The sequence below is a fragment of the Gracilinanus agilis genome, chromosome 5 (assembly GCF_016433145.1).
Source record: "Gracilinanus agilis isolate LMUSP501 chromosome 5, AgileGrace, whole genome shotgun sequence".
Classification (NCBI taxonomy): Eukaryota; Metazoa; Chordata; class Mammalia; order Didelphimorphia; family Didelphidae; genus Gracilinanus; species Gracilinanus agilis.
Genome location: NC_058134.1, coordinates 95,979,939 through 95,989,863, shown reverse-complemented (window position 1 = coordinate 95,989,863; position 9,925 = coordinate 95,979,939). Strand labels below are relative to the sequence as shown.

Genomic DNA, 9,925 nt, shown 5'->3' with positions numbered 1-9,925 from the left:
AGGTCTCCAAAGGTTTGATTCTGTTTCTGGAGTCTATATTCTTTTCCACTGATCAGTTTTTTTGAAGACATGGAGCTTAACCTGATCTAACTTTTTTCCCCCATTCATATTGTAGTACTAACAAATACTAGACTATTTTAGTTAGGATGCTGGTCACTAATTAGTAGTATGCAGTGGCTACTGGTAGGCTCCTTCCAAGACACAGACATGTATGTATCCTTTAAAAAAAGTGGTTTATTTTTTCCCCTAAAAACTTAGGAATACTAACAAATAAAAAAATCAATGTTTGTTATAAAGTTCCAAATAAAATTTTAAAATTAAGCTATTTATAGCTCGAGGAGGAAAAATAATAATGTGATATATAATGTAACAAAAAATAGCATAACAGTACGACTATAATATTATATAATATAATATAACAAAATAATTGAAATAACATAATATAATGTGATAAATTATATAATATAAATATCAACAAAATCACAACTACAATGGGCTGTTCTATATCACCTTCCAAATCTATCTGTGTACTTATAAAGTTTTGGTGTTCTTAATGTGTGAGTTTTCAGTGGTTGCAGTTCATGTATACTGTATGTTGCTCTTATTCTTTGGCCTTTGTTTTGCATCATCTTCTAAGTCTTTCCATATTTCTTTACATTCTTCTACTTATCATTCTGTACAATAAAATGATATTCTATTACATTACTATACCATCATTTTATTTAGTTATTTCTAAGTTATTAGGTAATAGTTTATTTTTACCATTTTGTCTTACAAATAAGGCAACTGTGATTATAATTGTTCAGAGAGGTCTTTTTTTCCTCCTTACATCCTTAAGATAAAGTCTGAGCAGTGGGATTCCTGGGTCATTCAAAGGATCTGATCAGTTGTGTGATGGCTTGTTGCAGTTGAAAGCTCAGATTATGCTGTGAAGTAACTTATATTGTTGAAGCTAAACCTATACTGAATTTTATTATTTTAAACATTTTTTTGCTGGTGTGATAGGTGTAAGGTATAATCATAAAGTGATTTAAAATGCATTTTACAGATTATTAGAAAATTTGAACAAGCTTTCTGGTAATGTTCACTAACAAATTGTACTTCCTTCTCCAAAAGTTATTTGTTTACCAGTTTGATTTATTTTCTGTCTTTTCTCATTCCCAGTGTATTTTCTATGACTTTATCATCATCTATACTAGCTTAGTTCTTAATTCTATTAATATCTTCAAATTTTCTATATACAGTCCATAATGTGAATTCTTTTTCATTATTTCCTCCCAATCCTTTAAAAAACGTACTCAGTTCTTCATGTCAGTTCCTACCACAATGTTTAAACAGCTTCAAATTCTTTTTTTATTTCATGTCATGATGTTTTTGTGTGCCAGTGTCAATTTTTGTTCCAATTCATTAAATATCTCATCTCTACATTTAGGGTCATCTCTTAGATGTTCTTCATCATCTTTGTCTATCTGTGCTGCTTTGGTATATGTTTTAATTGATCTCTTATATATCTATGTTTTTCTAGAGAATGTTATGTGTGCATCAGAGCTCTTCATTTTACTAATTTTCTTTCCTTTTTCTGAATTTCTATTATTTTTTAGGACGATGTGAGGAACTTAGTTTTCTTGCAACCTCTTAATCTGCCATTTCCCTAGAATTTCCAGATATCCTTCTCAAAAATTTATCTCCAAAATTACACAGAGATGAGAAAGGGTAGTCCCCAGTTTATAAAAGGATTATCCAAAAGTTTGTTGTAAGTTTTATGACACATGAATTATGAATAAGAGTCAAAGAATATAAAACCCAATTATCATAATTTTGTCTATTGATACTGTAGAACATATTTTTAAATAGGGACCAAAATAAAAGTTTGTTTCCCATTTTAATTGCTCATGGGTAGACCAAGTAAATAAAATAAAGGTGACAATTTTTCTGCCTTAATTAATTTACTTATTTAGTACCATATCAACAAAACTACCAAAAATAAGTTATAGTTATAGAAAAAATAAAACCAAAATTCCTCTGGAAGAACAAAATATCAAGAATATCAACGGAATCAATGAAAATGTGAAGGAAAATGGCTTAACTGTAACCAGATCTCAAACTGTATGACAAAGAGATAATCATCAAAACAACCTGGGTCAGTGAAAAAGATGGGGTATATAATATGCAATAGTAAATGACCAGAGTCATGTAGTATTTGATAAATGCATGTGATAGAATACTATTGTGCTGTAAGAAATGATGAGCAAGATGCTTTCAGAAAAACTTGGGAAGACTTACATGAACTGATGCAAAGTGAAGTGAGCAGAACTAGGAGAATTGTACACAGTAGCAATGATCAACTCTGAATGACTTAGCTGTTCTCAACAATACAATGATCCAAGACAATTCTGAAGGATTTAAGGATGAAAAACGCCATCTACCCCTCCAGAGAAAGAACTGATGGAGTCTGAATGCATATTGAAGCATACTTGTTTTTTAACTTACTTTGTTTTTCTTGTTTTTTTGAGGGTAGAGGAATCTGTTTTCTTTCACAACATGACTATATGGAAATATGTTTTGTATGTCTATAATAACCTATACCAAGTTACTTGCCCTATCAATAAGGGGACAGGGGGAGGGAGAGAATTTGGAATTCAAATTTTTTAAAAAGAATGTTAAGATTGGGTTTTTTTGTAATTGGAAAAAGGTAACTATTTTAAAATAAACAAAAATTATTTTTCATGAAAAATGTAAATTGGAAATGACAACAATAGTGAGGAAGAAATTTGAGGATGCTTAAATTACCTCAGGAAATAATTGTGTCTATCTAAAGAAAAAAATATCTCTTTTCACTGTGCACAACAAAGGAAAGGCAAACTTGAGAGAGAAAATTCCCTTTCATTTAATGGGAAGGATGGAGGCTGAAAGAAGGGTGGCATGCCAATAGAGAAACCTGAATAGTTTCTAAGTCAACTGTCAGTTTAGAGAAGACAAAGAATGCCATATTAAAATTATAAGATCAGAGAGCTTAGGGCTTGAAGTGAGCTCAGAGACCTTCTAGTCCAACACACTTCATTTTATAGATGAGAAAGTTGCAGATCATGGAGGTCAAGTGATTGGCTCAAGGTTACCCTTGTGATAAATGCCAAAGATGGAATTTGAACTCAGGTCTCCTAATTCCCAAATCTACAGTGCTCTTTCAACTCTACCACACTGAGATTTTTTAATCAAATTTTCTTCTTGATACTCTTTACTCTTGACACATCAGTGACACGCTGCTGGATAAAGTCTTACCTCACCTTCTATGACCTCCTTTCTAACCTCTTCCACCTCATGATAATTAGGTAGCAAGTTCACAATTTTTGGATGAAAAATACATAGGACCTTGTCAAATACATTTGCTTCTTTAGGTTTCAATGTCATTTCTGTAAAATGAGGGTTTGGGTAAGATGATCTTTAAAGTCTCTTCCAGTTCTGAAGTTTACCAAAACAGGATAAAAAATTAGCATAGTCATAGCAAGAGAAAAAGTTATTTGGAAAATATTAGACAATACTAAGTGATCCCATATTCTTTGTTTTAACAGCTTATTATCTATCTTATTAATATCTAACTAGTTCTTAGAAATGCTTATTAAGTGCCTATAATTATGTATATCTACCAATATTATAATTAATTTTATTTATTTATAACTTTATTAATATCTAACATTTATAAGAGCTTTAGAAATGTTATCTCATTTTATCCTCAAATCAACCTAGGAGGTAGATTCTATTGTTATCCCCATTTTACAGTTGAGGAAACTGAGGCAGACAGGTTAAGTGACTTGTCCAGAGTCATGCAGCTAGTAAGTGTCCAAGTCATGTAGGATTTGAATTCAAGACTTCCTGACTTTGGGTCTATCCACTGATTGCATTTGCTGAATCATTCCAGGTCCTATCTTATGAATTCCACTCTATCCACTGTAGTTATTTATTGAACTGGGGTGGCATAGTGAAAAGGGTGCTGGGGGACCTTTCCAGAAAACTCAGGTGGGAGGTAGACAGAAGCAGCTGCTGCTGCCTGAGCTCCACACCCAAGACCTCCCCCCACTTCTTCTCTTTCTTCCACTCATTCCCCCAACATTCCAACGGCTCCTGGGCGGTTCCCTTTTACCCTACCCTGAACATGGGCATTTCGACACCTGGCATACTGCGAGCATTGCTCCCTGGCTATAGAAAATGGTGAAGGAAACAACTTATGAAGATGCTTTGGCAGTAAAACCCAATGCCTCCCAGGAAGAACTAAAAAAGGCATATAGAAAACTAGCCTTGAAATATAACCCAGATAAGAATCCAAGTGAAGGCAGAAAGTTCAACCAGATTTCTCAAGCTGAGGAAGTGCTTTCTGATGCAAAGAAGAGAGACTTATATGACAAAGGTGAAGAACAAGCCATAAAAGAGGATGTTTCTGGTGGTGGCTTTGATTCTCCAATGGATAACTTTGAGATGCTTTTTGGAGGAGGTGGAAGAATGTAAAGGGACAGAAGAGGCAAAAATGTTGATCATCAGTTGTTGGTGACTTTAGAAGATCTATATAATGGTGCAACAAGAAAACTGGCTTTGCAAAAGAATGTAATTTGTGATGCATGTGAAGGATGGGGTGGTAAGAAAGGAGCTGTAGAATGCTGTCCAGATTGTAGAGGTACTGGAATGCAAATAAGAATTCATCAGATAGGACCTGGAATGATTCAGCAAATGCAATCAGTTTGCATGGAATGCCAAGGGCACAGGGAACAAATCAGCCTTAAGATAGATAAAAAAGCTCTAATGGAAGGAAAATTGTCGAGGAGAAAAAATTCTGGAGGTTCATATTGACAGGGGCATGCATGAAAGATGGTCAGAAGATAACATTCCATGATGAAGGTGACCTGGAGCCAGGATTTGAGCCAGGAGATATTATCATCGTTTGGGATCAGGAGGACAATCCTATATTTAGATGTTGGGGTGAGGACCTTTTCATGTGTATGGATATCCAGTTGGTTGAAGCATTGTGTGGTTTTCAGAAACCAATATCAACTCTTGGTAGTAGAACTATAGTCATTACTTCTCATCCTGGTCAGGTCGTCAAACATGGAGCTATCAAATGTGTACTGAATGAAGGCATGCCTATTATGGCCTGACCTTATGAGAAAGGAATTCTAATAACTGAATTGAAAGTAAACTTCCCAGAGAATGGCTTTCTTTCATCAGATGAGCTATCTTTATTGGAAAAGTTACTGCCTGAAAGAAAGGAAGTAGAGCAGCCTGAAGAAATGGATCAGGTAGAACTGGTGGTCTTTGACCCATTTCAAGAAAGAAGGCACCATTCTAATGGGGAAGCTTGTGAGGATGATGAGCATCATCCCAGAGGTGGTATTCAGTGTTAAATCTCTTAATGGAGTACCAGTGAATACTCTTCATTGTAATGCTGGCTTTTGTATGCAATAGAGAATGAGTGAAGGACTACAATCATCTTAACACACTCGCTACTAGTTATTGTTTCTGCTATAATATTCAACTTTAGTTGCATTTTTAAAAGTTAATAAAATCAGTAATATAAAAAAAAGAAAAAAAGAAAAGGGTGCTGGGCTCAGGAAGCAAAAGACCTAGGTTAACTGTATGACCATGGACAAATCATTTAACCTTTTTATACCTCAATTTTGCCTATCTCTAAAATGGGAATGTTGATACTTTTACTAATCATGTCACAGGATTGTTAAAAGCAAAAGTCTTTTACAAACTGTAAACTACTATAAAAATGTTGAGTTCTCTTATCATTATAAATAGAATGAGATCAAAGACAAACAGATGTTAGAAATAGGTATATAAGATTTGGTAAATTAGACTCTGAATCATTCAGGGTTTTCCAGTTAATATTTTTCTTATTTTTATGTCTACAGGTTTAATGCCAAGTTTTATTTCTCCTGTCTCCCAGTTGCCAGCATTATTATTTGTTTCTACAATGAAATCTTTTCTGTCTTGGTTTGGACAGTGCACAGTATCATTGATCATACTCCACAGCATCTCCTTCATGAAATTATTTTGATAGATGACCACAGTGAATTTGCTAAGTAACTATAATGTTAAAGATGAAAACTGACATCTACCTTGGACTGTGGTGATATCCCTGACGCACTGGGCTTTTCTTCTTTCTTCTGACAATTGACATTCACACAGCTGGCATGAAAGATGATATAGAATGTCTACTAGTCAGCACAGTAATTCTAAGGGGATGAGGTACAATTAAGAGCTTGCCTACCCAATAAATGCTAGTTTTAAAGAAATCAATGAATTTAGTTATTAGTATCATAGATTCAGAATTGGAAAAGACTTTATAGGTCACCTAGTCTAATTCTTCTCATTTTATTTTATTTTAATTATTATTTTTAAAACACTTACCTTCTATCTTAGAATCAATATTGTGTATCGGTTCCAAGACAGAAGAGCAGTAAGGGCTAGGCAATGGGGGTTAAATGACTTGCCTAAAGTCACACAGCTGGAAAGTGTCTTAAGCCAGATTCAAACCTAGGACCTCCCATCTCTAGGCCTGGCTCTCAATCCACTGAGCCACTCAACTGTCCCCATCTCATTTTATAGCTAATTAGTTCAGGGATAGAGGACTAGACCTAGAATCAGGAAAGTCTGAGTTCAAATTCTGCTTCAGATACTTATTGCTTTATGACCTTGGGCAAGTCAACGAACTCTTGGCTGCTTCATTTTCTTCATCAGTAAAATGGAGATAATAAAAGCACTTACCTCCAAGGGTTATTTGTGAGAGGATAAATAAGACAATATTTTATAGTGGTTTTTTAATGCAACTTAAAGTGCTATAAAAATGCTAGCTGTTATTTATTAAGGAAACTGAAAGCCAGTAAAACTAAGTGACTTGCCCCAGGTCACACGAGTAATAAGTAATAGAACCAATACTTTAAACTATGTCTTCTGACTCTAAAACTACCATTCTTTCCATTGTGTCATATACCACCTTGGAGTATATTTAGTCATATACTCTTAATACAAGTTAAGTGCATTTTATCATCATCATCATAACGATTTTATCACTAGTGGACAAGAACTACTTGGGTTTATATTGTCCAGTTTAATGAACATCTCTAGATAATCAATAACTGGTCCATATGCTATGGATCAATTGGGGTTCTTCATAGAATCATGGGAAAGGAGAGGGAGTTCCCCTCTCAGGGAGTGATATTATGCCTATAGCCAAGCTCACAAACATACTCTGAGCCACTGAATGAATTTCCCCCATAAAACAATAGTGACACATTCCCAAACTAGTCCACAAAAAGTCCAAAGTGTACCTGAAATGTTATAGGAGGAGAAAACAGCAGAGGAACAGAAAGAAGAGAAGAATTAAAAGTCCCAGATCAATGAGGGAGGGGGATAAAAGGAAAACTTTAAAGTATAGGGATAATGGATTAATTAAATCACAGGAGGAAAATTAAGTCATTTCAGCTACACCCTGAGTTAGATATGCTTTGATGAGGTAGCTAAGTAATGAGTCACTATTTAAAATATTGTTTTAGTGAGAAAGAAATCTGTTCTGAGTTTCCAAACAAACTTTTGGAACAAAAACCACTTGCAAATTGTGGGCTGCCTGCATTGTACTGTGTCTGGTTTAGGAAACAAGTGTTTGAGAAGGCCATATATATCTTGGGAGAGGTCCAGGAGATAGCAGCCAAAATTGTCAGAAGAATCAAACTCATAAAATCTGAAGAGAGATTTGATGACTTGAGCCTGGTTAGCATAAGAAAATGAAGCTAAGGAGATAGCATAATAATAGGACACCAGTTTCTAAATAGTTATCTTGGGTCAAAGTCAATATTATCCACTTGGGAAAGGTCAGAGGAACTTTTGGTTAAACATTATGATTTTTTTAACTTGGAAGTTATTTAAAAACTAAAATGGTTTATGTGAAATCTTTCTCATTATGAAAGTACTGTATCTTCTCCAGGTGCTCTAATGCCAGGCATATTTGGGCCTTAATCACATACTTTTAGATATTAGTCTATGAATCATCCTGAGGTCAGCTTTAATAAGCAGAGGATAGGTGAACTCAACCTTCAGCTCAGGATCTATCTCAATCCTTTCCCTAGACTGAAATACAAAGTGACTATCTGCCAAACAAAATCCTTTATGCCTGTCTCCCTCCATACCCATCTAGATCAGTCCTCCCATTCCTTAATCACTAGCCTACTTTCCCTGCTATACCTTCTATTATGTTTCCATTGTAGAACCCCTACTTTCCTGGTTTTGAACATTTTTAACATGTAAAAACAGTTTTAACATTCATTTTTAAAAGTTTTGTGCTCCAAATTCTCTCCCTCCCTTCTTCTCCTACCTCCTCCTAGAGAAGGCAAGCAATTATATTATACAAGTGCAGTCATGCAAAACATATTTTCATGTTAGCCAAGTTGCAAAAAAAAAATAGACCAGAAAAACCTGCAAGAAAACTAAAATTTAAAAAGTATGCTGCAGTTTGTAATTAGGCAATCAGTTCTTCCTCTGGAGATAGACAATATTTTTCACTGAATTCCCTTTGGAATTGCCTTGATCGGCAATACCACAACTGGATTTTTACCCAAAAGAGATAATAATGAAAAACGTTTGTACAAAAATATTCATACCCTCACTCTTTGTGGTGGCAAAAAAATTGGAAAACGAGAGGGTGTCCTTAGATTGGGGAATGACTAAACAAAAATGTGGTTTATGACAGTGATGGAAAAAGGAATGATGAAATGGATTGCTATATGAACTGGAAGAACCTCCAGGAATTGATGCAGAGCAAAATGAGCAGAACCAAGAGAACACAGAAAGTGAAACATTGTGGAACAATCCAATGTAATGGACTTGGCTACTACAAGAAGATCCCAAGGGATTTATGAGAAAGAATGCTATCTACATTGACAGAAAGAACTATAGGAGTAGAAACATAGAAGAAAAACATATGACTTAGCACTTGCTTATGTGGATATATGATTGCAGGTTTTGGTTTTAAAAGATTTCTCTATTGCAAAAATGAATAATATGGAAATAGGTACAAGTGATAGCATTTGTATAACCCAGTGGAAGTGCTTGTTGGCTCTGGGAGGGCGAGGGAAGGGGGAGGGAAAGAAAATGAGTCATGGAAACATGGGAAAATAATTTTTAAAAAAAGAAAAAGAAATAAAATTTACTTTATCAGAAGGAAACCAAAAAAAGGAATTGTCTTGGATCATTGTATTGCTGAGAATAGCAGTCATTCCTAGTTGATCATTGTACAATATTGCTATTACTTTGTATGGTGTTCTGGTTTTGCTCACTTCACTTTGTATCAGTTCATATAAGTTTTTCCAGATTTTCTGACAGTATCCTGATCATCATTTCTTATAGCACAATAGTATTTTGTTACAATTTTATACCACAACTTGTTCAGTTGTTCCCCAATTGATGGGCATTCCCAGCCCCCCTCCCCTTACTGGTAACAAACTCCCCTTTGTCATAGAACTCTTCTTCTCATATCTTCTCATATCTTCAGGGACTTAGAGAAATCTGGTTAGCTATGAAACAAGGCATTCATGCCCCTCTCCTTTAGTACTATGTGCCACATCTCTTATGCTCCCTTAATACCACAGGCCAGGAAGGGGGATAAGATGCACAATCTCTACTACAACTTCCAGATATGCCCTCAGTTGTCATCACTCTGTAAACTATCCTTTGACAATCATTTTATCCATCACTCCATCCAGATGCTTGTTGTCTCTAGGTCACTCTCCATCCTTTCCAAAGAAATTTGCTACCTAGCTCATAGTCTTCTCCATCTCATCTCCTACCTTCACCTTTGTGTGATTTCAGTACCCACCTTCTTGATTTCAGTACCCCACGATGTATGTCCCTTCAAACATTTCATTAAGTTGCTCAGTTT

General features: G+C 35.0%; 2 pseudogenes; both read left to right on the top strand.

The window, feature by feature from the left end:
- Nucleotides 1-4,203: 4,203 nt before the first annotated feature.
- Nucleotides 4,204-5,390, top strand: LOC123249528 (annotated as a pseudogene).
- An 8-nt stretch (nt 5,391-5,398) lies between these two features.
- The window catches only part of LOC123249859, a 62,921-nt pseudogene continuing 58,394 nt past the window's right edge, over nt 5,399-9,925 (top strand).